Source organism: Ischnura elegans, chromosome 2 (assembly GCF_921293095.1).
Source record: "Ischnura elegans chromosome 2, ioIscEleg1.1, whole genome shotgun sequence".
NCBI lineage: Eukaryota > Metazoa > Arthropoda > Insecta > Odonata > Coenagrionidae > Ischnura > Ischnura elegans.
Genome location: NC_060247.1, coordinates 112992676 through 113019334, shown reverse-complemented (window position 1 = coordinate 113019334; position 26659 = coordinate 112992676). Strand labels below are relative to the sequence as shown.

The window sequence follows — 26659 nt, the reverse complement described above, 5'->3', positions numbered from 1 at the left end:
CACACTGTTCTCGCTTGGCGAATGGAATTACACAGTACCTCACTCCACCTATTCTTATGTACACCACCTCGTTTCCCACCCCATTCATCTATTCGATACACAACATCCACTTCTAGCACCGCTAAAGCACGAAACCCATTACGACTGTCCGTCACGACGCAACGCAATTGTTAACGGCCGGAACGGCAACCATCGACCGTCAGATAGGGTGCATCACATGCCTCTGCTCCTGGCCTTAGGCAGACATGAGCAAGTCATCCGGAAATGGACTGACTGCTGTATTAGCTGCTGGGTTTGGGAGCAATATGGAGAACTCGGAAACCTCTTTCTAGACCTGCTCTAGGATGAGATAAAATATTTCATGTTCAACTTCTACCTCCACGAGAATACGGAATATCTTATCTAAAGCTGAAACAAAGCAAACATTAAGAGCACTATTACAGAAAAATCCGATACACTCCTTTCTTTCAGATACGGATCCATTAGACAAAAAATTAATAATTCTAGAATAACATACTTTATCGCATTATAACCTCTTCTTTATAGGCATACACATTTATCTAAAAACTATTTGATCATTGAACTTAGAAAATTTTTTCTTGTGTTGGCTAAGCTGCCAAAGCATCAAAATTTGGAGTCAAAATGTCGATACATTTCTTATTGCATGGAGATGTAGTAAAAAAATCAAGTGCCTCCATTAAAAAAACTCTAGAATAATATTCTAATTATTTATTCGACATTATTTTCTTTTTTAACTCATACTCCAGCGCCAAAAATCATTTGTCTGTAACGCCACTGACCTTCTAAATGGAAATCAGTCTGTTTGATTAGTTCTACAATAACTGATGACACATCGGATTTCATCGCGAGATTTCATCGCGAGATTTCATCAGTTGTATCGCCAAAAAAGCAATAAAAATTACTGATTTCTATTCCTGAGCTGAGTGACATAATATACAAACGATTTTTGGAGTCATAGAGTAAGTTTAAAAAATAATTTCAAATAAATAACTAGAATATTATACTTTTGTTATTTCAATAGTTCCTCATGTAATCTTTAATAAATCTAAATCTAATACCAAATGTCCAGCCGCTTCCTCGGTGACAAACTAATTACAACTGCATATAATGTCATTTATGCAAAGCAGTACAGCAATGATAGCTCCTATAGTATAGCTAAATACCAATTGCTTAAGAGATAGTAGGTGATCCACCAACCATGGGTCCCATATCGAGGGCGTCTCCACAGCCAATGGTATCAATGGCGACCGCAAGCAATGACCACCACCGATGTCACTTCCTCATTGAAGACCGCAGCCATTTCCCCCTCCCACTTGGCCTTAGCAATCACAGCCTCATCCGACCACTCGGTGGCGCTGTGCCATGCCATTTTCCGGGCAGGGATGTCGGATGCAGGAACTGAACTCTAAGCAATGGAATGCCGATACTCGCACTCCAATATTACGCATCTCTCCATCTTGAGAAGGACCTCTACTGTTCGGGCCAAAAGCAGGACTATAGAGACTTGAGTTTCAATTTCTATAAAAACCATACTCTTGAAGTTATTTTCATGGTATGAGTTTCAAAACTTTTCTTTTTATGTTGCGCGTTGATTGAAGTGGCTGAAAAAAGTTTATTTAAATAAATAAAATATTGTAGCACTTTTCCACAAAATTGTATTGTTTAATTTAATTTTTGCAATTTTGTTGAAAAGTGCTACATTATTTTAATTATTTAAATATGTCTAACTTCCACCAATTGATGCCTACATCTGTTAAACTTTTCGAAAAATGTTTACCCTAATAGTTAAATGTAGATATTAATGCATAAACAAAAAGAAAATATTTTTAAGACTTTCCAAGTTATCCTCAATTTTATACGCATATGAAATTGAGTAAGGCTCTTTTAGCATTAATCTCACTGGTCTATACTTCGGTCGTGCGGTTTACACTATTTTCAACATGTTGACATTTACACGTACACAAACATCGATATCCTGGAAAGAGGCAACCTATGCAGGTGGGACTCGAACCTGCGACATTTTGTTTGGCAGCCAAGGACTTTACCCCACCGCAACTGAGGCCGGAAAAATATTTTCTTGACTGGGAATCAAAGCCCGGTCTTCAGCGTGACAGGCGGAAATACAACCACTATACCACCGAAGACCGCGATTTTAAATTCTCTATAACCTATCCTCTGTAACTCATTCGGGGCCGTCCCTTGCCCTTCTTCCCTTCCACCTGTCCTTCTACGAATTTTTCCATCAGGCCACCACACCTCATAATGTGGCCAAGTAAAAAATTCATCGTTCGTAGCAGTCATAATTTTAAGAAATGTTGCTATATCGAAATCAAATCAATGGTTTGCGAGTTCACTTCGTGAAAAGTTGACATGATAGGTTCAAAAATGAACTATTAACATTCCACAGAGTATTTATTTAAAATATCGGTTTCCAAATTTTCAGTTCATTATCAAGAGGTAAAAAAAATCTAAAGTTTATTTTAATCTATCACAATATCGAAAAATGGGGAGTCAGAGGAGAGTTGTCCATGGGTTATTAGTCTTCTCAGCAGATACATCGCGGGTGGTCGCCATATTGAAAAAATTTCGGAGGGTGCAGATACACCCTGCAACCCCACCCCAACCCGGCTTAGTGAATGCATGTCAGCGGCCAGTAACTCCGCGCGAGAAGGTGGGATAGAGAGAGGGTGAGCTTAAAAATAAAAAACGAGCGAAAATCTATACATACAGAACAGTTTCGAAACTCAAGACATGTCGGTCAGTCCAACACCCCACAGTCCTCATCCACAGTTAGATGATGGCCGACCTGAGCCGTCTCGATAGCAGGATGTCATCACCTTGGAAAATCGTCCCTGAAATCGCCACCAACGGTTGATTTAGCGGGTTATGAAATCTGCAACCGCGTCTATTCCAATGGCAGATACTATTCCCTTCCATCTCGGTCGGTCATAACCGCAGCGTGTTCATCATTACATAAAGGCGTCCTTGAGACGCCACCCAGCCTCATCACAGAAAAGGAGAGATATTTATTTTCGCATTACATGTTAGTAAGGAGGGCGAGAGAATACTAGAGGCATTCGAGACGTGGCTGTGGCGGAGGATGAAAAAGGTGAAGTGGACGGAGAGGAGGAGGAACGACGAAGTGCTGGGCATGGTGGGCGAGGAGCGGCAGCTTCTACATGAGATACGGAGGAGACAGATGGTATGGTTTGAGACAGTTCTTTGCGGGTATAGGATGTTGAAAACGGTGTTCGAGGGTAGAATGCTGGGTGAATGAGGGAAAGGAAGGAAGAGAATAGGATTTTTAAATAGAATGATAGAGAGTAAGCCTGACTCTGCCCTGATTTTCAGTCCAAATTCTAAAACTTTTCCCTGACTTTGTATCCATGGCAAAGCAGTCCAAGGAGGTGGATGTAAGGGAAAAATTTCGTGATAGACAGACAAATTACTTTACCTGCTCAAATTTCTCCCCAACTACATTCGTCTTGAGTCTCACACCTGCCTCGCGATGTGTAGCAAAATCACATTATAGATAAAGATAGATGTATTGCTAACAACTTAAACGAATTTAAACAAGAGATGCCATGATTGCAAGCGAAGTTGCGTCGAAAGAGTACCTGTGTTTAGGCAACTTTCATATGATGTATACACTGCTGACATTGACGTATAGTACATAATAATGAGCATGTTAATACGTTGTTAGTATAGAAAATGTAAAGTAGGTACTACTTTAAATATTAGGTACTACAGGTAAAAAAGTCAGTCATGTTCATCGACTTGTTTTCTGCTTTTCACTGCCACGTCCAAAACACCAAAGTCTCAAATCTACACCTCATTCTTTCCAAGGCCTCCCCTTTAGTTTCCCTGTAGCTTCTCCCTAACCTCACCGCGACTGTCATATTCAGCCGTCATCATCCACTTCTCTTTTCTCTTTCCACTGTTCCCTCCACTTCTGTATTTAAAATCCCTTTCCCTCTTAAAATATGCCCCATCCGATTCCCCTTTCTCTTGAGTGCAGTTCTCAATAATGTTCTTTCCTCCCCAATTCCTTCCAGCACCTCCCCATTCCTCAATTTATCCACCCATTTCACTCTCACCAGCCTCCTCCACACCCACATCTCAAAAGCGTTGATCCTATCATTATAATTATCTCCATATCTTCTTCCCGAGGTCCACGTTTCGCATCCATATAACACAACACTCCACATATATCATTTCACGATTCTCTTCCTCAGCTCTAGGTTCATCCTGCTACATAATACCTTTCTCAATAAATGCTACCTTTCCCGTAGCTATAAAATTTGTGTATGCGTGGAAAATTGTGAGTAACATTCATTTTTATTTCTTTCGACAGCCTCGCGAGAAGTGCATCGACGTGCGGGGCGCGTGCATACCCACCTGTCGTTGTCGTCGTCACCTTGGCTGCTGTCCGTCGACAGACCCGCGTCCTCCTCCAAGGGCTCCCACTCCCCCATCGCCTCCCCCCCTCCCTCCTCCCCCTCCTCTTCCCCCACCTCTCCGCCCCCAACTCCCGTCCCCGGGGGCCTCCGGCGTTTCCTCCGCCGCCGACGCCTCCGCCGCCGCCGACCCCCAGCCCCCTCGTCGAACGGGGGCGGCGGAGTGAGGCGCAGATCCGTGCGCATGTGGTCCAGGTCGGAGGCCAGGGTGGTCAGCAACTGAAACGGACGGAATAGTACTCTCATTAGACAATCCAACGGAACAAGAAAGAATTCATTGGTACTGTGAGTCAAAAGATTTTCAAGACGATTTTCAAGCGGCCTTGTTCACTACAACTTGACTTGAGTAACATTTCAATCCAGCCGCGTGAACGTGTCATGTATAACGAATAATGCAAATTTCATTCCTGCCGTTCACGTTTAAAATTGCCATGCGAATTTGAAATTTCCATTAATTTTAAATTGTTGTGAATATGAAATGACCTTGAATTACCTTGAGAAAATCACATGAATTGCCTGGAAATACATTTCCCTGAACTGGTGATCGAACTACAGATCTTTGGCTTTCCGAGCCACTGCGCAGACCATTAGGCTTTCCATGTTCTCGAATTCCCTACTCAGTAGGCAATAATACCGAGGCTCATGGTATTATATGCTAGATTGTAGGCATGAATCGGTTGTGGCTTCATTGAAGCCTTTCTCCCTCGCATTACCATCCTTGATGGACCGCGAGGGACTGACATCTAGTACTATGAGCATCAGTAAAATTGCCATGGGAATCAAATTACCTGAATAGCATAGTGGTCTGTGCGGTGTCCCGGGTATCCAAAGGCCCAGGGGAATTTTTCCTCATGATAATTCATGCGAACTTGACTAAAAAAGGTGTAAATGAGGAATTGAAAACTCCAAAATTAGCGTGCATTGGTCCACAAAAACTGAAAGCGGCTCAACTCAACAGAGAAATGTCATTAGTGGAGGGAAACACTAATTTCCCTTAAGAGTAGTCAGCAAAAGGGATGGTAATAATGTATATCGACAGTCATGAGCTATCGAAGTTGTCTTAAACATATTTCATGCTTTACACACGGTCTAAGCAGTGATTGGTGGAATATTTCACTTCTAAGACTAGGTGATATTACGTCAAGTTATGCTAATTTTAATCGTTGTGACGAAGACTTTATGCCCTTGGACTAAGCATGGCATTCTTTATTGTAGTATGCTATTTTGCCGAGTTCACAGGCGCCAATAATCAATTTATCTCGATTTCACCTCAAGACGTAGGACTACGATCTCATATGATAAATTCATTAACTACCCCCAGCGGAAGAGATATCTAGCGGTCATCCCTTCGAATGAGGGTGAAAGTAAAAGACGGCTAGCTCTCCCACCTAGCAAGCATCCTCAACGGTAATTAGGTCCACTCATCATAATTATCGCGTGACGTGGGAAATTCACACATCAATGTGCCCGGAACATATGATCAGGCACAAATCTAAATGGCTTACAACATATTATAAAATATTTTTTTTCCTTTACTCACGAATGAAAGACCACTGAGCTAACCCAGGATATATTTTTCTAGGCGCCCAAATGCACAGCAATGGTGTACAATTCGGTAATCGTATTCAAGTCATGTGACACAACACCACGTTTCCGTGGAGATGCTCGAGGTATGTTGGAACCAATTTCGTGACGTCACCCGCTCTCTAATTATCCTTACCGTAAGGGTTATCCTCGCTTAAATGACTTTGGTACTACGGACACTAGCATTTCGATGACAATTTGTTTTTAACTCGGCAATAACCTATAATAGTCATATTTATTAGAGGTAGCTCCGAAACTGTCACATGATATCGTTGTCCATGTCACCAAGAGAACTCGAAATTGATATAAATTGATTATTTTTCGGTTTTTTATCGGCGGTTTCGAAACGACCTCGATTGTAGTATTTAATACTACGCGAACGATACAATGACCAAATTAGGCCATGTTGTGAGATGTAACGTTTAACTGGGGTGTATTTAAACGGTCGTGCTTTATCCGGGGTTCATATTTGTAATTTCAGTTCAAAAATATGCTCTTCATGCGATTTTAGCGCGCAATTGTTAAGAAAGTGCAATAAACGCGCAAATGACGTCGTATACTCAACCTTGTGTATGAAAAATTGCTGCCGTACGCGCAATTGCATGAAGCGAACAAATAGGTCGATAAAGTTGGCAGTGTGTTGTAAACAGTAATCAGTTATTATAGGAATAAAGAGTGACCTAAAACAAAAAATGATAAAATAAAAAATATAATTATTATTCTTCAGTTTGTGAAATAAGGCTGGTCTTACGGCAGAGAAACTATTTAAGAGAGAAGTACATATTCACGATGAGAAATTCATTCGGAATTGAAACTCGAAAAACTCGAAATTGAACTCACGATCCCGTCTCACGCACAATGACCACAGCATTCGAGGTCTTAAGGAATACAATCAAGTGCATCGGCTGTGATTCCATCCCCTGATATTCAGCGCGAGTAAGCTTCTGATGGAATCACAATGTCTGCAACCCACATAGCGCGTTCTACAATAAGTTGCCGGCATTCCAGGATACAGGAAAATGAATGGTAACGCAGATGGGATTTCAACGAGCAATTTTAATGATGTATGCCTTCGTCTATGAGACAGAAAAACATCAGAGATGCAATATTCTTCACCACAATTACCAAAAATAAAGACAACCTTGCGCAAAACGCAAACGCAAGAGACGATCACCGATCAATATATACATTAGCTCAGCCATATTATAATGGCTTCCTACGCATCTCTACTACTGAGAGCAGGGCACATCCGAAAAGGTGTGAATCCTGGAGATTACATTAACGTGGCCAGTGAACTACAGCAAGAAGTACAATAATACATAAATTTAGAAATGGGAAACGAGCATGCAAAATTAAACAAAGAGACATGCGACACATTATCCCCACTACTAAAGCATCTTAGGCTCACACAGCTTAAGCTCCATCCAAACACACAGAAGATTCCTTCCCTAAACTAGTTTGCTCAGCATACGAATGCTGATGACACTTTTACAATATTTGAATATTTACCGCTCCGCCATTTCCCAGTAATAATGTCTCAATGATATTCGGATAATAAAATTCTGAGTGCTCATCGAAAAAATACAGCTGGCCTTATTTTCCAGGCAGACAGTAAAGGAATGTTTCCAAACACAATATTTTTTCAATCTGCCGATCTGGTGGTTTAACTCTTACGGCATTTAACATCCAGTGCTCATGTTTCTCACGGCAGAATAACTTTTTCTCGACTTCTAGTTCCACATAGCTCCACTAAATGGCCATGTAGGATACATATTGTCTTTAATAAATGAATGCAGTACTTTTCTTTCCGCATGAATCATGTCACTTTAGAGACATTCCATGGGCTAGTAAGCTTTTTAAAGAGGTATTTATCGATGTTGTCAAATCAATCCAAGTAGCAAAATCAGTGCAGTGACTCAGAAACGCGCACATTGGATGCTTTCAACTTGGTTTGAAACATCTTCAGTAAACACTTTAGTTCTTCGGGAGAATGGGAAATATTTCCACTCCTACTAAAGCTAACACAGTTAAGCTTTATCCAAATTCACAGAAGATTCCTTCCTTCTAATAGTTTGCTTAACATACCTATGCTGATGACATGAATTCATTATCCCTACGCATTCTTTCCAGCAAAAGCGCGGAATGCAATTGCCATTGAAGTAGAATTCTGAGGATATTTCTGGTGTCATCAGATATTTTAAATAATGCCCGTTACACAGGGTAGAATTAATCTGAAGAGAATGTCTCCGTTCGCTGATATTAATTTCGTTGAATTTTGTTAAAACATGGACGCTTTATCTATACTCGAAATTTTCGTCAACATTTGACGGTTAGCTATTTTCTAACTCATAAATTTGCGCGAGGGCTTAAATTTGATTTACATTTCTACAGCGGAGAAATCAAGAGTGAAGGATTACAAAATTTGGTGCAACAGATGAATGATGAAGACCAAATTGGTCCATAGTACGCAATGAGGAATATAAATTAATTCACCTTCTACGGCCGTCAAATGGTTGAAAAAAATTAATTCCCCAAGTTCACTCTATAGCGAGCGAACAAGAAGGGGTAGAGAAGGAAAAGATAGGGCGTTTAGAAAACAGATAATCGCGTCCATATTTCAACTAAATTAATCGAAGTTCTACTTCGAGTAATAGGCATCATTCAAAACGTCCAGTTTTATTGAGGAAAACGAAGTAATAGAAGGATGAGGAAATGATGAGATGCATTGAGGAAATTCAATGAGGAGAAGGATAAAAGCCTAGTGTGAACCTTGGGAAAGCATAGTGTCAACAAAAAGTCATGCATTCGCTATCTTCCCATCTCACTCGAGTTGCTTCCACTTCAGCTTCAATTGTTGTGCGCAAAATTTAACCGATCGATGATGCTAACATTTTTGAGAAAAAAATTTCATAGAAAAATTATCACTTTCAATAGAGATAAAGTTCTTCCTTAAGTAGAAGACAGAAAAAAATCGAAAATATCTTGAGGCAAAATGGCCTCATAAAGACAATCGTCGAGGGACGATTGGAGGTGATCTGAATTATAAACATGCGTGAGAGTTCAAATGTGATTTCCGTTTCCACAACGAAACTGCACGCAAATGCATCTCTCGTGCGTTTTTTTTCAGGGGCAAAGGAATATCAAGAGGGTCAGGTGCGCCGGATCGACCGCTCAATATTTTTACGGCCCAAAAAAAAGCCTTTATGCCATCGCCCCTTCGACCGGTCGCGAAAAACTGAAACCAAGGGATGGGACTCCTTGAAAGCGCCTCCGCCGAATGAATATCAAATTGCATCGCGCGTACGGCCTCCATGGCGACCACCGAGAACAGCCACCACCCCACGGCAAAGGAGAGGTATTGCGTTGAAGAGCATCCCCCTCCCCTCGAATCTGCCCACACCATTATGCGGAACCCAAGTCATGTTGAGGAGGGGGATGGAGAGAGCCCCCCAAAAACGTATCACTTCACCGAAAGTTAGAAAGCGTCCCCATCCGAGAGCACATATTGCACACAGGGGTCTTCACGAGGGTGGGACCAGGGGTTAAACAATCAGAATATGCATGTGGGGGAGGGGGGTGGAATGTTGTGGAAGGATACGTGGGAGGAGGTTTAATTGGAGAACGCCTCGTAGCGAACAGGTAAATCCCTAGCACCGACTCATGACTCGTAATTGCAATTCATCTTCGAGACGACGGCGGCGCTGCGAGCGAGTGTGAAGGGCGGCAGAATCGATACCCTTAATTTCATTCGTTAAGAATTATATGCATTAATGGATTGCATGCATTAGAGAATTATATGCATTACATTTTATGTAAATTGTGATTTTCTTTTGGCGATAAAATATCACGCTGCTTTCCTAGTCCTGCATCGCATTCCGTAAATCTTGTAAGCGCATAAGCCCCTGAGAGCAATTTAATGGCCTCAAGTTCTTTAAAAGCGTCGGGTAAAAATCGATGCAGATGCCGTAAAGTATATGCATCAACACGAACATTATAGAGAGGGAAGTTAATATGTTTTCCGAATATTCACTCATATATGGTATGGTATTTGGAGAAGGCGACCGAGAGTTAAGGTCATCTACGCCACGAGGGAAGGGTAGGTAAGGAAGGGTGGAGAGAAACCCGGCGTCGGCATTAGCCTGCCCTTAATAAAGGTTTTACGTCTCATCCGACGTACGGAGTGCTGCACATGAAGTGCCCTCCACAAGGGACTCAAGCAGGGATCGGGCATCCTCTGAAAATCTCTGCCACCGTCGGGGTTTGAACCTGGACCAATTGGGTGCGAAGTCAGCACTCTTGCAAACACACAAACCCAAACTCCACATTCACTCACCCTAACAGAAGTGCAACCCGAAGGTTGGTTTCGATAAGCAAGGGTAGAACTCAAACCGAACTACGCCAAAAGCATGACAATTACACAGATTCAGGGTACGGGGGCAAATTATTTTCAATCATTCTTAATTTTTCAATCACACTTACGGGTGAATAAATGTTTTGGTTTCATCGACCAATTCTTTATTCATATTTCTTTTCTTAAGACAGAGGGCTCGGCCAAATAAAAAACATGCCTCAGGCCAACGTTACGTATTATTTTTAAAGTTTCTTCAGGGCATATGCTCGCACTGTTATTTTTTGTTTAACATATATTTTTTCGATATTTTCAATTTCACCACGGCAATTGTGTTATGATTGAGCCTATGCCCTAATGAAGTGAAAAATAAATCCAAGCTTTGTCCTGAGGCAAGTATTTATTTATTATGAACGAAACTTTTAAAATTACACTAATAGAATTCCACCGAATAATAATATTTATTCTCTCAACACATACGTTCATACATATAATTATTTCCTTCCGGGGAAGTAAGGTAGCCTCCAAGGAATTTAGACATTAATTAGGCTAACTTAGAAATTCCTAAATAAAATAATTAACAGACCTTATGCCCTGGCGATGCTTCATTAGGAAAATAATCATTCAAAAAAATTGTTCCACTGATAAGAGTTTCAGTTTGTCATTCAACCATGGATTGGCCGTTGACCAAAAACTTCAATATCAAGCGAATCATAATTGAAAGTGGTGTGCGGGTAAAATTCAATTAATAATAGCCTCTATAAAAAATATCCATATATTTTAGCAAAGATTTCACATTCACGTAATAAATTGCAGAGGGAGGAACTCTCATAAGGAAACGAATGGTACTTGTGCTATAAAAGATGCATACTTTAAGGAGGATTTTGAAATGCGACGACGAGTGCACCACTCCCTGGAATCAACACTCGAATGCAAATGCACAAACTTCATTCAAGTGAGGAAGTGAGGGAGGAACACTCACCAACTCGCCGACGAATAAGAAGAAGAAGGAATCCTTTCAGGAAAATATCGCCAGGATTTATCGTCGCATGGAGCAGAGGAGGGAGACGGGAAAAAATAAGTCGCTTGGAATGCCACCCATTCCGAGAAGATGCTCGCCACAATGGGCCAAATGATTCATCGCAAGTTTCTGCTCTGAAAGGAGGGGGGCGCGCGCGCGAGAGAGAGAAGGAAAATGAAATGAGATCTCCGAGGCAGCAGAGGCAAACACGTAGACCTAAGGTGAAAATAGAAGATGCTTCATTATGGAAAAAAGCCTTGGCAAAAAAATATAAGAGAGAGAAAGAGGTGATTATTTTTTCTTCACATAAAATCAAAGTGTCATCTCTGGAATGTCGCCATCACGAGAAATGAGGTCGATCATGGGAAACTTTGACCATTATTCTTTCTTCCACCGCCTCTGTATCTTCGTTGTCTCGAGAAATCACTATATGGAATCGACTTAAAATAATGAAAAGTAATTCTTTGTGATTTCACAAAAATGTATTATTAATGAAACACCTAGGTTTCGACTTGGCACGTCATCATCAGGTGAATCTTCATCTAAAATCCATGTGTAATTACAAAGTTTTTCTTTTCGTTACTCTCCGTTTGTGATCTTGCGGCGTGTTTCATTCCGGACTCAGCTTAAAAAGAATGAGTGGAAATTATTTCCGAGGAGCATTCGGTAGCACCGCATTTCAAATGCTTCCACTCTTTGACTTCTCTGCGGCTCTCAAAGTCCAAGTCTCGCTTCTATAGAGAAACACGCTCAATGTGTAGCATCTGATGAATTGTTTCCTTATGTCTTCCTTGCCGAGATGAAAAAATTATGCTAAACGGGACAGGGCCATTAATAAAACTGGTTTGTCGTGGCTGATATAAACTACCTTAGCCAAATCTATCTACCTAATATATTTAATACTTATATTTACCTTTTTCCGAGAGCTGTCATTGACCTACATTATTCTTCTCTCTACCGAATATTTTTAAAAATTGAGATTTCGAATTTCAATGCCCGAATTGATTTTAAGATAAAATTGCTTCTTTTAATCTTCACACGCTATTCGAATAATTTATCCATCAATGAGATTCCACGGCTCTTTTCACACGTAAAGGATACTTTCCCTCGCTGCTCTAGCTATTCAAATTAATATGAGCCATATATCCTGGAAAGCCATGTCATAGCCTTAATGGTTGTAAGAACCAGCACTCAATGTCATCGAAATATTGCTTGGAATTCATCAGGCCATTAACTCAAAAACTCTCTTCACAAAATTCATATTCATTCCATACTGCTTTAATTCACGAGAATGCAAGGTCTCAAAGTTTTTTAATTAAAGCGTGTCGCTCGCAGGCTGGCGCGGGTAGCAAGATTAAAATTATCAACTCAGAACATGAAAACATAACACTAACTTACAGCGATGACGATCAACACGGACTTCAACCAAATACAAAATATCATATACCTTCAATGTAACATTATGGACTCAAAAATAGCGAATGTAAATTAATTTCGCCTCTATTCAACGATAATGACGTGCTATTGCGAGGATTGTGAACTTGCAGTCTCTGTAAATTTAAAGTTAGGAAAATAGGTTTTCATGAAAATTTACCGCACTATACCGCACTATACAAGCGTCGGCATCAATTATATTAACCCAGGGATTTCTCTTTGCTTAACGTCATTTTTCTCTTGGATAATAAACAAATCTAGCCAGACAAGATCCATCAGAACAGCTCAGTCGCACCCGAAAATTGCAGGTATATCTCATTTTTCCGCTGCCAAAACTACTCAAGATATAAAAAAATGCTTGGTCTATCAGATCATGTGTTTCACTTGTTTCTATCGCAAATATTGACTTCTTTCTCTCCCCTATTCTTTTGCATTCCTTATCCAAATTACCCCATTTCGTTTCCATCCCTCCCTTCCCCGACTGAGGCGCCCAAACCCACATCACTTCTAGATTTCTCTTATTCGGAATTTCCTTGATTATTTCCTAGAGCTGTTCATTCATATCATCTACCTCCTCCTCCCAATCATGTCCTAATGTACATGTAGTCTTGAACTTTCACAAGGTTGGTGGGCGCGCCACAATTTCTTCCAGAAAAATGCTAATGAAACACTTACATGATAGCTTATCCCCTGTTTATGTATCCCCATATATCCGCTGAACGTCACTATTCTCCTCACCTACCACCACCTTACCCAGCTTCCCGTTTAATACTAAAGCTCCCCCTCGTTGACTTTTCTCCCCATCCCTACACATAAATATTAATCCATCACTTAGAAGTCCCCAATATCCCACCATCTCATCATACCAAGTCCCCAAAGATCTGCTCGCATTGTATTCATTCCTCTTGTTATATTTTCTAGATTACCCGCCCTCATCATTGTTTTCACATCCCATTTCCCCACATTCATTGCTGACTTCTCCTTTTTCATCTTCTTTGTCTTCTTTTCTTCTTTCTTAGATGCTCCCGCTGATAATAATGTCTCGAGAAGGATTTTGCATGTAGACGGCCAACATCACTGCTGCGAACGACACCGCCACTTGCGGACGAGTCCCGTTCGATGAGTTTCCGAGGTTCATTTGGCTGTACTCTGTTTTCTGGGAAGATATAGTTGGTAGGGGTTCCCACTTCCATTCCGACAGTATTTTTTACTAGGGATGGTCGGATCGGATACAAATATCCGCGGATATTACCCTTCATCGGATACATCGGATCCAAAGTCGAGGAAGACATCGGATCTGGATCCGATATTTTAAATAATAGCTTCAGTGAATGCATCGCCCTATAAGGGTGGAAAGAGTATCGACTCTATCTTCGAATGCGCCGTCGCATGCGATTCTTGTCCTACTCATGAACCGTTTTGTCTGAAAGCACTCGCAGAGGTTACGTAGGGGAATTTCAGCCGTGGAATATAAAAATAGAAAAATTCGACTGGCGTACAGTGTGACTCTTCCCAAGAGATTGAACAATCATCGGGAGAATCTCAGCGTCAGGAATTTGAAAAAGCATTTGAATCCGAAAATATCCGAACCGAAAGATCCGGCTCCGAAAATCAAGGATACGATCCGAATCCGGATCCGAAAAAAATCCTGGATCCGTCCATCCCTACTTTTTAAACGATACTATCACGTGGGCTACCTATCTGCTTTACCTTATTATCCCAATGCCAAACTTAGTTGCTAATGTTTCTAGCGCCTACAGAATCCTCAAGCGATATATTTCTCAATATTCAAGTATATACTGCTCCGCCATTTTTCTCGTAATAATATATCAATTGTATTCGGAGAATAGCATTTAGAATACACACAGCGAGAATACAACTGGCCTTATTTTCTAGGTAGTCAGGAAAGGAATATTTCCATTCTAAAAAATGTTTTTTTCAATCTGTCGTTCTCGTGATTTACCTCTTATGGCATTCAATATCCGGGGCTCATATTTCCCAGTATAGAAAATTTCTTTTACAACTTCTAATTCCATATACTTCCATAAAATCGCCATCTTGGATCCATATTGTCTTTCATAAATGAATGCATTAATTTCCTTTCTGTATAAAACATTTCACTTTACAGAGGTTCCATACGCTAGGTTTTTATCCGTGTTGACAAAGCTACGCAATTAGAAAAATCCGTTTAGTCACTTAGAAAGGCGCATATTGGATGCTTTCAACGTGGTTTGAAGTTACTTCAGTAAACTCCTTAGTCCTTCTGTAGAGCGCGAAACATTGCCACTGCTATTAAAGCCAACACAGTTTAAGCTTTATCCAAATCCCCCGAAGATTCTCATTTTCGACTAGTTTGCTAAGCATAACTATGCTGATGACAACAATTCATTACCCTCACAAATACTTCCCAGCATATGCGTGGAATATAACTGCCATCAAGGTAGAAACTTTAGTTAATTTCTTCCATTAACTAGTTCCACAGGGTCGACAACGTCTAATTTAAGACTCTGTTCTTCAAAACTCCTTCAGATACAGGACAGCTCTTTAATTTCTACTCTTTAGCATGATAAAGTTATTTATTTAACAACGTTAATTTCCCCCTCCTAGAATTACGAGTAATGGGCGTACAAAGGACGTTTCTAGTTATAGAGCCACCAGGAGGTGTATGAAAATATGATTGAGCAAAAATACAGGTATAAAACGATTTCTATTGATGGGGGAATGGATGAATGGCGAATGGTAATTATATTTGCGTTCTTAGACGATTAAATTATCTTTCACCAGATGATGATTCTATGAGTTGTAACGCGTTATGTGCTGGTTAAATTTCACATAAAAGTTCGCCAGTAATTCTATTACAGATTACTACTGGCAATTTCAAGCCTGAATCCTTTGATAATCATATATTCCTCGGCATAGCTCTCCAGTATTTTTCACTTGTACAAACCGTTTCCAATATGATCACCAAAATTAAATGGGTGACATGAACTTCCATTCACATCCTGTGAAAACCATCACGTGAAATTAATACAAGAAGTAATTAAATAGCACCTTTCTTCAAAATCCGTGGGTCAAAAATAATTAGTAACATTTCTTTCTGAAAATGTGTCAGACATACGATTCGCCATCTCACTTGATGAGCGAAATCTTTCACTGATCAAGGCATGGATTACGTTGCCATGAGATGACTCGGCTCCCAAAGGAATGTATTCCACCTTCGGAAGTATTCTCGGAGACAGCTAAGAATCGTGTGGAGCAATAATTTATGCAAATATCAATTCTTACCTGCCATCTCATGATAACTTGCTTCCTGGATAAGCCAATTTACCTCATCAGACCGCCGATACGATTAGAGGCTGAAAACAATTCCAAAACATTCCTCCAAATGATTCTCGGCATCATTATCACTGGTCAAAGGTTGGTTTGAATCAGAATTCTACTCAATGCTCCTCTCAGCTAATATTTTAATACCTGCATAATCCTTCCCTTTCGATCCCTTTTTACTTGTCTTGTATATTTCAATCAAGGTCTTCCTATTCTGTTCTTACCATCCACTTATCCCTCGACGATTGCCTTCGTCAGATCAATGTGCCTCCATATCGGCCGATTAGGCTTTTCTTCCTTCATCTTAAGTTTTAAACGATGCTTAATCTCTCTCTTAATCTTCTCAAGGTTTCCTCATTACTTACTTGATCAATTCGTTTGATCTCAATCATTCTTCTGTAGCACCATATTACAAAAGTCTTCATTCACAGTAGATTTCTCTGCTGCATTCATTGTCCCAAATGATTCCACAGCGCATAAAAAATGCTTTCACCTTCCAAAAACAAAGTGCTATTGTTAGCTCTATCAATAATCCATAACTGTCCTATCACCACCACCCGACGAAGTTTAGTTGTGACGTGAAAGGCTCGTAGCGAGCGATCCGATGATTTGCGAGCCGTGTCTCCACTTTAAGCTGGAGGAAGAAAACAAATATTTCAGCAAGTTTTCCCACTCGATATCCTCGAAGAAGGGCGGAATGAAAATTTAAAAGAGGAGAGAGAGAGGAATAAGGTTGAAAAGAAGGGCTGACGTGGCAGTGAGCACCGCATTGAAAAGAGAGGAGGAGAAGGAAGCACTTGAGTCATAGGGGGGGAAGGAGATATTTCAGAATTTACGACAGGAGTTGGGAAGGGGGGAAGGGTTAGGAAGAAGGGGATGAATGAAGGGGGTTGGGGGAGCTGAAAGGGGGAGTTAAGGGAAGGGGATTACGGAAGAGGTGATATATTTGCGCGGTGGTTGAAATTCTCGTTTAAGGAGGTCGTACTGCGGTGGCGATGGGGTTCATATGGGGGGAAGGGTATTATGGAATCCTTTCCCTACCCCCGTCCCTCTCCCGTGGTGAGCTGCTGAAACGGTGGGAGAAATTATATGCACATCTATAAATATATATTCTCGCCGAAAAAAATGAGCTGATTGCAATTCAAACAAGACTTTCGCAAGAAATCAGGGACACAATTTAACAGTAGTGAGCACTAAAAATGACAAGTAGTGACAAAAACCAAACAATGCTGCTCATGCCTACAACAAACAATACAAATGCTTCAATGATGAAAATGCTTAGGCTTTATATCAATCTATTAGAAATTATGATCAAACCATAATTAATGAATTGAGCTATATATATTTAACAAAATCTTGATGCGGTTCATATAGGGGAGGGCTATTACCAAATATTTCCATGTGGCCCCATGGTGAAGAGCTGAAACGGTGGGGGAAATTATACGCACATCTAGAAACATATATTCTCGCATAAAAAATGAGCTGATTGCAATTCAAATTATAATTTAAACGGACATAGAATTGATCGATTTATTTAACAAGGACTTGATGGGGTTCATTTGGGGGAACGGCATTATGAAATCCTTCCCTATACTCTTCCCCTACGTTCATTGAGTTACTCCAACATCACGGTAATTTCTCGCAGATAGATACGAAACGCCTGGTGCGACAATTTATGCAAATATCAATTTTCACCAGTCATAATAACTTGCTTCATGGATAAGCAAATTAACTTCATCAGACCGACGATACGATTGGAGGCACTAAACCCTTTATAATCATAACCCAAATGGTTCGCACAATTATCATCACTGATCAAAAATCCTAAGAATGGTTTGAAATAGAATTACACTTAATTATCATCTCACCTAATATTTTAACGCCTACATCACCCTTCTTTTAGGATCCTTCTTTACCTGTTCCATATAATTTAATCCCTTCCACTTCGAGTAATTTTCTGAATATCGTGCTCCTATTCTCTATTTATTTTGTCTGTGGTTCTCTTTTAAATGACAGAAAATGAAATGATATTTTGTAATCATCGTAAAACCGTGAAATAAAATGTGATTATTAAAAATGGAGAACACAGCTATCGCCACTCGAATAAAATCTTTTTAATCCTTTCAATGTATCATGTTTCTTTGTATACTATGAATGTTTTTAACACTGTTAAGCTTTCAAAATAATTATATTGTTCCTTTAAAGAGCGCTAAAATTATGAAAATCCGATGACGAGATACACTCGTCATTGAGCGCTTTGGCATCGAAAGTTCATGTCGAGCTAGACTCGTCATTACAGCGCAACGGCTTAAGTGAGGTCTTCCCATTTCTTTCTAGCCATCCACTTGACCTCGACGTTACGTGCTCTTTCTGTATGAGAAAATTTCCTGACGATACCTTAACTTTTACACGAACACATCGCGAAAAAAAGGTCGATAGCATAGCAAGCGTCCTTTTAACGGTCATATTGTGCAATGCAATGAAGACACAGCGCCATCGGCGCCCAGACCGAACGCCGTTTCTGGCGCATAGGGGATGGATGTAAGCTCCACCTGAAGTACTTCCTCTGCCCTCAGCAAAAGCAGCCCTCTCCCACGTGGCCACCACCGGCTGCCGCGGCGATGGCACCCCTTAAGGTCGCAATAACGACGTACCTACTAGCCATTACTCTCACTATCTCGTAGGCGCCATCAGGCGCACTACACACGGGGAAGAAGAGACGCGTATAGCATGGAAATGGCCGGACGAAGGACGCCCGCGGAAAGGGCCGCAGATGAGACAAAGGAGTGACTTACATGAGGGGGGTTGTGCCATATTTTCACATGAAAATGACCACAAAAGATATTGCGAGAAGGTCGTTAGTTTGGGTGAATAAATAATCATTCTTAACCCTTCCGTGACTGTGCGGGGTAACTCAGTTACCCCAAATTATGTTAATGTTGCATAATTTTCTTATTTTTTTCATCTTGTCCCTTCAATATTTTTTGTATTTGAGCTCAACAACTTTGTCGTTATTTAGGTGACGAATGATTTTTTTTTCATTTAAATTGTTTTTGATCGTACTTCAATTTTTATTGGAGATTTAACTGAGTCACCCCGCACAGCTGTTGGCGGGAAGGAAAAAAACTTGTTTATTACATGAGTGCAGGGATATAAGTTGAATGCAATAAATTTAATTATATCATAGCTTTCATAACGTCAATATTCTACACGATGGCACCTTTTGTACTTGTTTTTTCATAGCATGTTTGTCAATATACAGCTACAATAGCAAAATATAAAAGATTCCTGCCATTTCGCACAAAATCAATGTAAAATGTAGCCTACAATGTATTTATAAATTACACAAACAAGATATTATATCACTAAAAAGGAGCCATGCTGTTGAATTACAGGAAATATTAAAATTAAACAAATAATTTATGAATTACTAATGTAGTACCTGAGATACCCAACACCTATCGTTCGCCTAAGTTTTCTAGGCACTTTCTGTTGTATATTTTCACAGTAAAATTAGCAAAACATTCACAACACACATTCATGAGGTGTCGAGGTGTCCCCACTGACAACACCCTCAAGGCATTGTCAGCGTTACTGAAGTGAGGAATCCCCGAATTCCTCAGTTAGGCGGCAGCAGCGCGCTTCGGGGACTGGCCAAAGTCTTTCAACGCCCCTCGTCAACACCAACTCGCACGGCAGGTAGCAACTCCCCGAACAAATCCTTTGTTCTTCGCGACCACGCCAGTACGTTGAACCATGCGAGCTTCCTCCAAATGAGTTAGTTATTACAGAGGAACAATAATGACGGGGCATCTCGGTGGAGTACTGCGAGTTGCCAAATGAGATCCAATGGTTAGCGCGCCATTCATATCCATCCGACTTTGCATGCATGCAAGCGAATATATACTACCTATTGTAAAACTTTCTGCATATTTTATATCTTGCGAATTATGCATTCCTTTGATGTGTAAAAGGACATGTGAAATTTAAAAATAAAAGAATGTGAGAAATTTTAGGACCCACGAGGTGATGAAATATCTCTTTACTTGGATTGATACTGAGGAGCAGACGGCACGGCCTGCACCGCATACTCTCGCGATAATACATCATACATTTAAGCCCAAGTTAAGACAAAGCGATATTCTGAGGCCACCAGGATATATATCCCGTATTTCTTAAATGCTGAAGTTACCAATGTTTGAAGTAAAAGATGTATTATATTTCAGGTGTCCCGGGAAAAAGTGCTGTACAATGAACAAGTGTTTTATACACCTCATTACCAATTTAATTGCGAATATGTGATTGATTGTAATTGTAAAAGGAACACCGTTTTAGGCATGTGGTATGCCATGATTCACAAGTAGCAGAAATATGGCCCCCCGAGGAAAGAGATGCATATCTACATATTTTCCGAGGCATATTTATTTAATTAATTTATTTATTTTATTCTCAAACCACCGAATACAGCTCATATTGGCCATTTTATACCGGGGTATTCAACAAATTTAACAATTAAACGTACACGAACAACCATGCCCTGGATAGTGGAAATCTACCCAGGCGGGACTCCAACCCGCGACCTTTTTGTTTGGCAGGCGAGGACGTTACCCCGCCGCCACCGAGGCCGGCAATATGCTACATTGATGGCACCGACTCGACGAGCAAAGTCCGTTTATGCAGCAAAATGAGCAGCTCGGACTAAGACAGGCGATATGGAAACTATGATAACCACTGCAATGCGGACACCAGAAAAAAAATCCCATCCAACATTTCCCCAATAATTAATAGGCTTGTCATGCTAGTTCGACCTGAACACATTAGTTTGTCTAACGAACACTGCCGTTAGATCCAATCAAAGAAGGAATTAATTCAACATAGGCTGATTTGTCAAGATAAATCAACTGGTATAGATAAATATATATAAAAAATTCCCAGCCACAGTAAGCGACAAATTTCCATTTCACAACGGCATGTTCTGGTGGAATTTAGAATTTTTACCCATCGTTCATGGACAAAAGAAATACAAGTAAACTGATTAATGAATCACCGATTGGTGCAACACAAAAATACTACCTATACTCAAACGTTACATAAAGCTAATTTCTAAATAAACTGCTGGGGCAAACTTCCACATTATATTACGAGGCGTGTCCTGAATAAACGGAAATTTCAGTTTTCTTTTTAATATTTATTTATTTATTTATTCGACAACTTTAATACTGTCGCCTTCAAAATATTCCCCATTAGATATTCATAAGAATAGATGTTAACAGCCATTTATTCCACTATTGCCACGAAATCATCGGTTGCTGATGTGTTGGAGTGCCCATGGCGTTCGACATAATTAGGCAACACACAATTCACGCGGCACTTAAGTTCATCGGGTAGTGAAGTCGCGGTGAATTGTCAGACAGGTAGCTCAGAGTCTCCAGGGACATTTCCGGTCCTTCGACGCACAATCGTCGCGCGATCTCGCGGGATTCTCAGCAAACATCACCGTCGTGTTCAAACCCCGGAGTGCGTAGCTACCTTGCGCTCAACTCGCCCTAGGGATTTCTTCGTTCTCTTTCACCGACACCAACGCCAATCAAGGAATTGCCCATTGCGTCAAATCATAAAAAATGAGCAATTGTTTCCACAAATGCTGATTTTGGGTTAAAACAACATTTAAAAATGTTTTTGATCGTAAAAACGGTTGCGAATTAGTCTTCGTCGGAATAATAAGGTAAATATTACTATAGCATTCCACCGATTAAGGTAATTTTCCATGGAGTACTTTAGAACAATTCTGGGAACCTCCCCTTCCGTAAAGCACTTCACTCTTCCATTCACAATAAGGCCTACTGGCTTACATACTATCTAAAAATCATATTATCTTCATTCCTCCACCTCGTTTACCATTCTACCCTCTAACACAGTTTTCAACATCCCCTCGCCGCTAAGTACTCCATCCATAGCTTCTGTCTCCTTCGTATCTCATCTAAAAGCTGCCTCTCCTCACCCACCATGTCCAGCACTTCATTGTACCTCCTCCTCTCCGTCCACTTCACCCTCTCCATTATTCGCCACGCCCACATCTGGAAAGCCTCTCGTCCTCCCGCTTCAGTGTACACGTTTCCGCAATGTAAAGAGCTACACTCCAGATCAAATTCTTCACTAACCTTTTGATTAGATAATCATAAGGAAAAACAAATTAGCACAAAGCATACATGCGCTATTTATACTATATTTAGGGTTTCAAACACTTTACTCATGCTTTTTCATGAAGATTAATTCAAAGTGTAACCAAAATCTTTTTAAGGTGTTAGGTATGTAACAAAATACTTATTAATATTAGGTACTAACGTCTCACAGTGGGTCGTAATCGAGAAAAAGGTTGACAAAATGGGAAAACGACATTCTTCGAGATATAAACTTGGTATTATGCCAAAATACTATACTATGTTTGGAAATCAATGAATGAGATGTCCATTGCCATGGAAATTGGTTGCTGCGTAAACTCAGGTAAAAATAGCACGACAAAACTTCCTAAGGAACAGCGCACATTGGTCCACAAACGAATAAAGCTGGCCAAAATAAACAACACTTATATATTTAGTGACTATATATTTGATGTGAAGGTTGATTCCCATATTTTATCATCCATTGATTTCTGAATGTTAAGTACTTTTTGGATGTAATAGAAAAGAAACACGTCGCTATGAAAAGGCCAGTAAATAAGAGAAAGGAACGGGGAGCTGCGCCAAACCGATCTTAGGATTACTATTATAATTCATTTTCGGGAATACGTCTGCGTGCTATTAATATTTAACTCAACGTTTCGATCCACTTACTGGGAACGTCGTCAGGAGAATGAAAATATAAACACCTATCATACCGTTGGAAAAACTGGTCCATTGTTGTTAAGGTATTTAAAAAAGTAAATAAAAATAAAAATAAAATAAAAGCCAACTTCTTTAAAACATCTAATATAAAAAAAGGGAGATGAAAGGTGGAATATTGTAATTAAATTTTCGAAATGTATCTCTTCCACACATGGCTTAAATTATATCCATCATCCCTGTTAAAATTCATTGGTCTTTTAGAAATTTCTATCGCCTCTCTAATAAGCCGTGGATAATATGCAGATTTTCTTGCAATGGCTTTGGCCTCATCCAGGAGGATCTTGTGTCCTGGCCCCGACATAAAATGATCGGCGACAGCTGAAGTTTCCCATTGCCTTGCCTTCAGCGCCCTTTCATGCTCTTTCAGCCTTGTCACTATCTTCCGTTTGGTCTGTCCGATGTAACTAGACCCACATGAACACGGAATCTCATATATGCCTTCCATTTGTAATGGGGGAACAGCATCAATGACGGATGGAAGTAGGTCTCTGATCTTCCTCAACGTGCCAAACCTGGTTTCAACGTTGGCTTTTCCAAGGATGCGAGCAATCCGGTCCGTTGTTCCTGATACGTAAGGCAGAACTGCAAAAGCACTTGGTTTTGTTTTCTCCATCGGGGCCTTGACTTCCCTTAAAGCTCTCCTAATGAATGAATTTGCATATCCGTTTCCTTTTAAAATAGAAATAAGATGTTCCATTTCACTTTCTACGCTATCTTCATCAGAAACGGCAAGGGCTCTATGTCTTAAGGTCTTGATAACGCAGGACTTCTGACGCGGGTGATGGTGTGATGCCGCGTTTAAGTACCTATCTGTGTGGGTCTTCTTCCTAAAGACCGAATGTCCCAAGCTTCCGTCTTGCCTTTTCCTTACTAGAACATCAAGAAACGGTAAGGAGCCATCTTCTTCGCGGCATCACACCATCACCCGCGTCAGAAGTCCTGCGTTATCAAGACCTTAAGACATAGAGCCCTTGCCGTTTCTGATGAAGATAGCGTAGAAAGTGAAATGGAACATCTTATTTCTATTTTAAAAGGAAACGGATATGCAAATTCATTCATTAGGAGAGCTTTAAGGGAAGTCAAGGCCCCGATGGAGAAAACAAAACCAAGTGCTTTTGCAGTTCTGCCTTACGTATCAGGAACAACGGACCGGATTGCTCGCATCCTTGGAAAAGCCAACGTTGAAACCAGGTTTGGCACGTTGAGGAAGATCAGAGACCTACTTCCATCCGTCATTGATGCTGTTCCCCCATTACAAATGGAAGGCATATATGAGATTCCGTGTTCATGTGGGTCTAGTTACATCGGACAGACCAAACGGAAGATAGTGACAAGGCTGAAAGAGCATGAAAGGGCGCTGAAGGCAAGGCAATGGGAAACTTCAGCTGTCGCCGATCATTTTATGTCGGGGCCAGGACACAAGATCCTCCTGGATGAGGCCAAAGCCATTGCAAGAAAATCTGCATATTATCCACGGCTTATTAGAGAGGCGATAGAAATTTCTAAAAGACCAATGAATTTTAACAGGGATGATGGATATAATTTAAGCCATGTGTGGAAGAGATACATTTCGAAAATTTAATTACAATATTCCACCTTTCATCTCCCTTTTTTATATTAGATGTTTTAAAGAAGTTGGCTTTTATTTTATTTTTATTTTTATTTACTTTTTTAAATACCTTAACAACAATGGACCAGTTTTTCCAACGGTATGATAGGTGTTTATATTTTCATTCTCCTGACGACGTTCCCAGTAAGTGGATCGAAACGTTGAGTTAAATATTAATAGCACGCAGACGTATTCCCGAAAATGAATTATAATAGTGCATCTAATCGCTGCGAAAACCTTAAAACGATCTTAGGATTGTTGATTTATGATGATGATGTCTTTTTTTGTGTATTTAATGTACTTTAATAGTTACATCAGCTTTTGCATCTCATCTCCCTTCTTTATCTCATCTTTCGGTTCAAATTTGCCATCAACAGTGTCTGACCTATATGATATGAGGGGGTGGGAAGCCAAGGGGTACAAGTAATTTCTTATTCTAAACACATTTAACTACAAAAATTAGGTAAAGAAAACAAACGAAATAAACTAGATATTTAATTGTGCATTTAATTTTCCACTCAATGTCAGCACAGAGCAAAGGCTAACTAACATATCTTGGTCACGAAGTTTTTGTCTATACATTTTATCAATTTCTGTCCCTAACTCTGTTTACAAAAATGTATCACTTTTACCCCTTGGCTTCTCACCCCCTCACATAACACAGATGCTATCTTCTCTAATTCTATACAAAGAAATTGGATAAACACGGCACAATAGAGGTACGTGCTGCGCAATCTAAACACACGAAAGGGAGGCAAGCGCAAGGGTGGTAAAATCGATAGGTGTAGATCGAAATGCAAAATTCATGCTCGTAAACTCAACGCGCCGAGTCGCGTCACGTTCTCTTTTGATATCGGTCTTGAGTTCAGACCAATCTGAGTTCGGTTATTAAACACAGTGATAGACTAAGCAAAAAAAGTATTCACTGTGGCTCGGTGTAATGCACTGTGTGTTGGCGTTAACGGAGCTTAGGGTCGCTGAGGTTAAAGCACATCCTTCGCATGTCACGAACAGCTTTTGTGTGCGGTGCGCAAGCAATCAACCTAACAACAGGATCGTATCAAACCTAGCCCGCTCACCACACGCACGGCTGACCGCCCGACCAGGGGTACCCTCCCCCCCTCCAATACTATTAGCAGAAGAGGCAGGCTTATCAGCTCCCCACACGAGTGACTCTCATTCCAGCAAAACAATAGAAGGGGTGGGGGGGAGGCAATTGAACAAGGCGCGTTGTCATCAGATGGCGCAATTACAGCGACGAACCAGCTGACGCATAGACTCCGCCACTTGGACGATCGCTATGCGTGAATAGGCGACGCTAGTTCATCAACCTATTACCTCTCGCAAGCCGACCCCACCTTCTACCTTACCTAGATGATCACAAGGAAATGGGTAAAGAAGCCACTTATGAATTAAATGTATTAAACCACAGTTGAATTATGTGCAGTCAGGCAGCATTTTTACCCTCTGATGACAGGCTTTTTCCATCTACCACAGCACCGCTGTCCTCCTTTTTTCTGTTAAATGTTCCCATCTCTTTCTTTCCTTACCTGTGAATGTTTTTGCATGTTTGCGCTTAAGGTGTCGTGTGAATGAATAAAGTTCCTCGAAGAGGTGTACAACAAGAAAATATCCCAGGTTGGGTACACACAGTAAAAGACACAACTTAAGAGAAAAACTCACAAAACTAAATTTTCGGTGAAATCCTTCCTCAGAGTTAGGAAAAGGAAAGTAGTCCCATTTTTCCCACCATTTTAATACATATTATTTCGGCGTTCTCATCTTCTATTTTAATAGAAATTGTCCTCGAAAATTCCACAGAAATTTCAAATAATCTCTTTCGATATCGCTATAACCCAGAAATTGATTTTTCACTCTTTCCTACAAGGTTAATCGTCGATATTAATCAATCTCACCTGCGTTTCATATACGTATCCAGCAATACCTCAGTTAAATTGATCCAAACGAAAAAGAGTA

The 26659-nt window shown here is 40.4% G+C and overlaps 1 long non-coding RNA gene across 1 annotated transcript in view; it reads right to left on the bottom strand.

Moving 5' to 3' along the window:
• Positions 1–4554: 4554 nt before the first annotated feature.
• Positions 4555–26659, bottom strand: part of LOC124174122 — a 132177-nt gene continuing 110072 nt past the window's right edge. The window contains exon 3 of the long non-coding RNA XR_006868869.1: positions 4555–4697. This is a non-coding gene — a long non-coding RNA (uncharacterized LOC124174122). The remainder of the gene's footprint in view (positions 4698–26659) is intronic.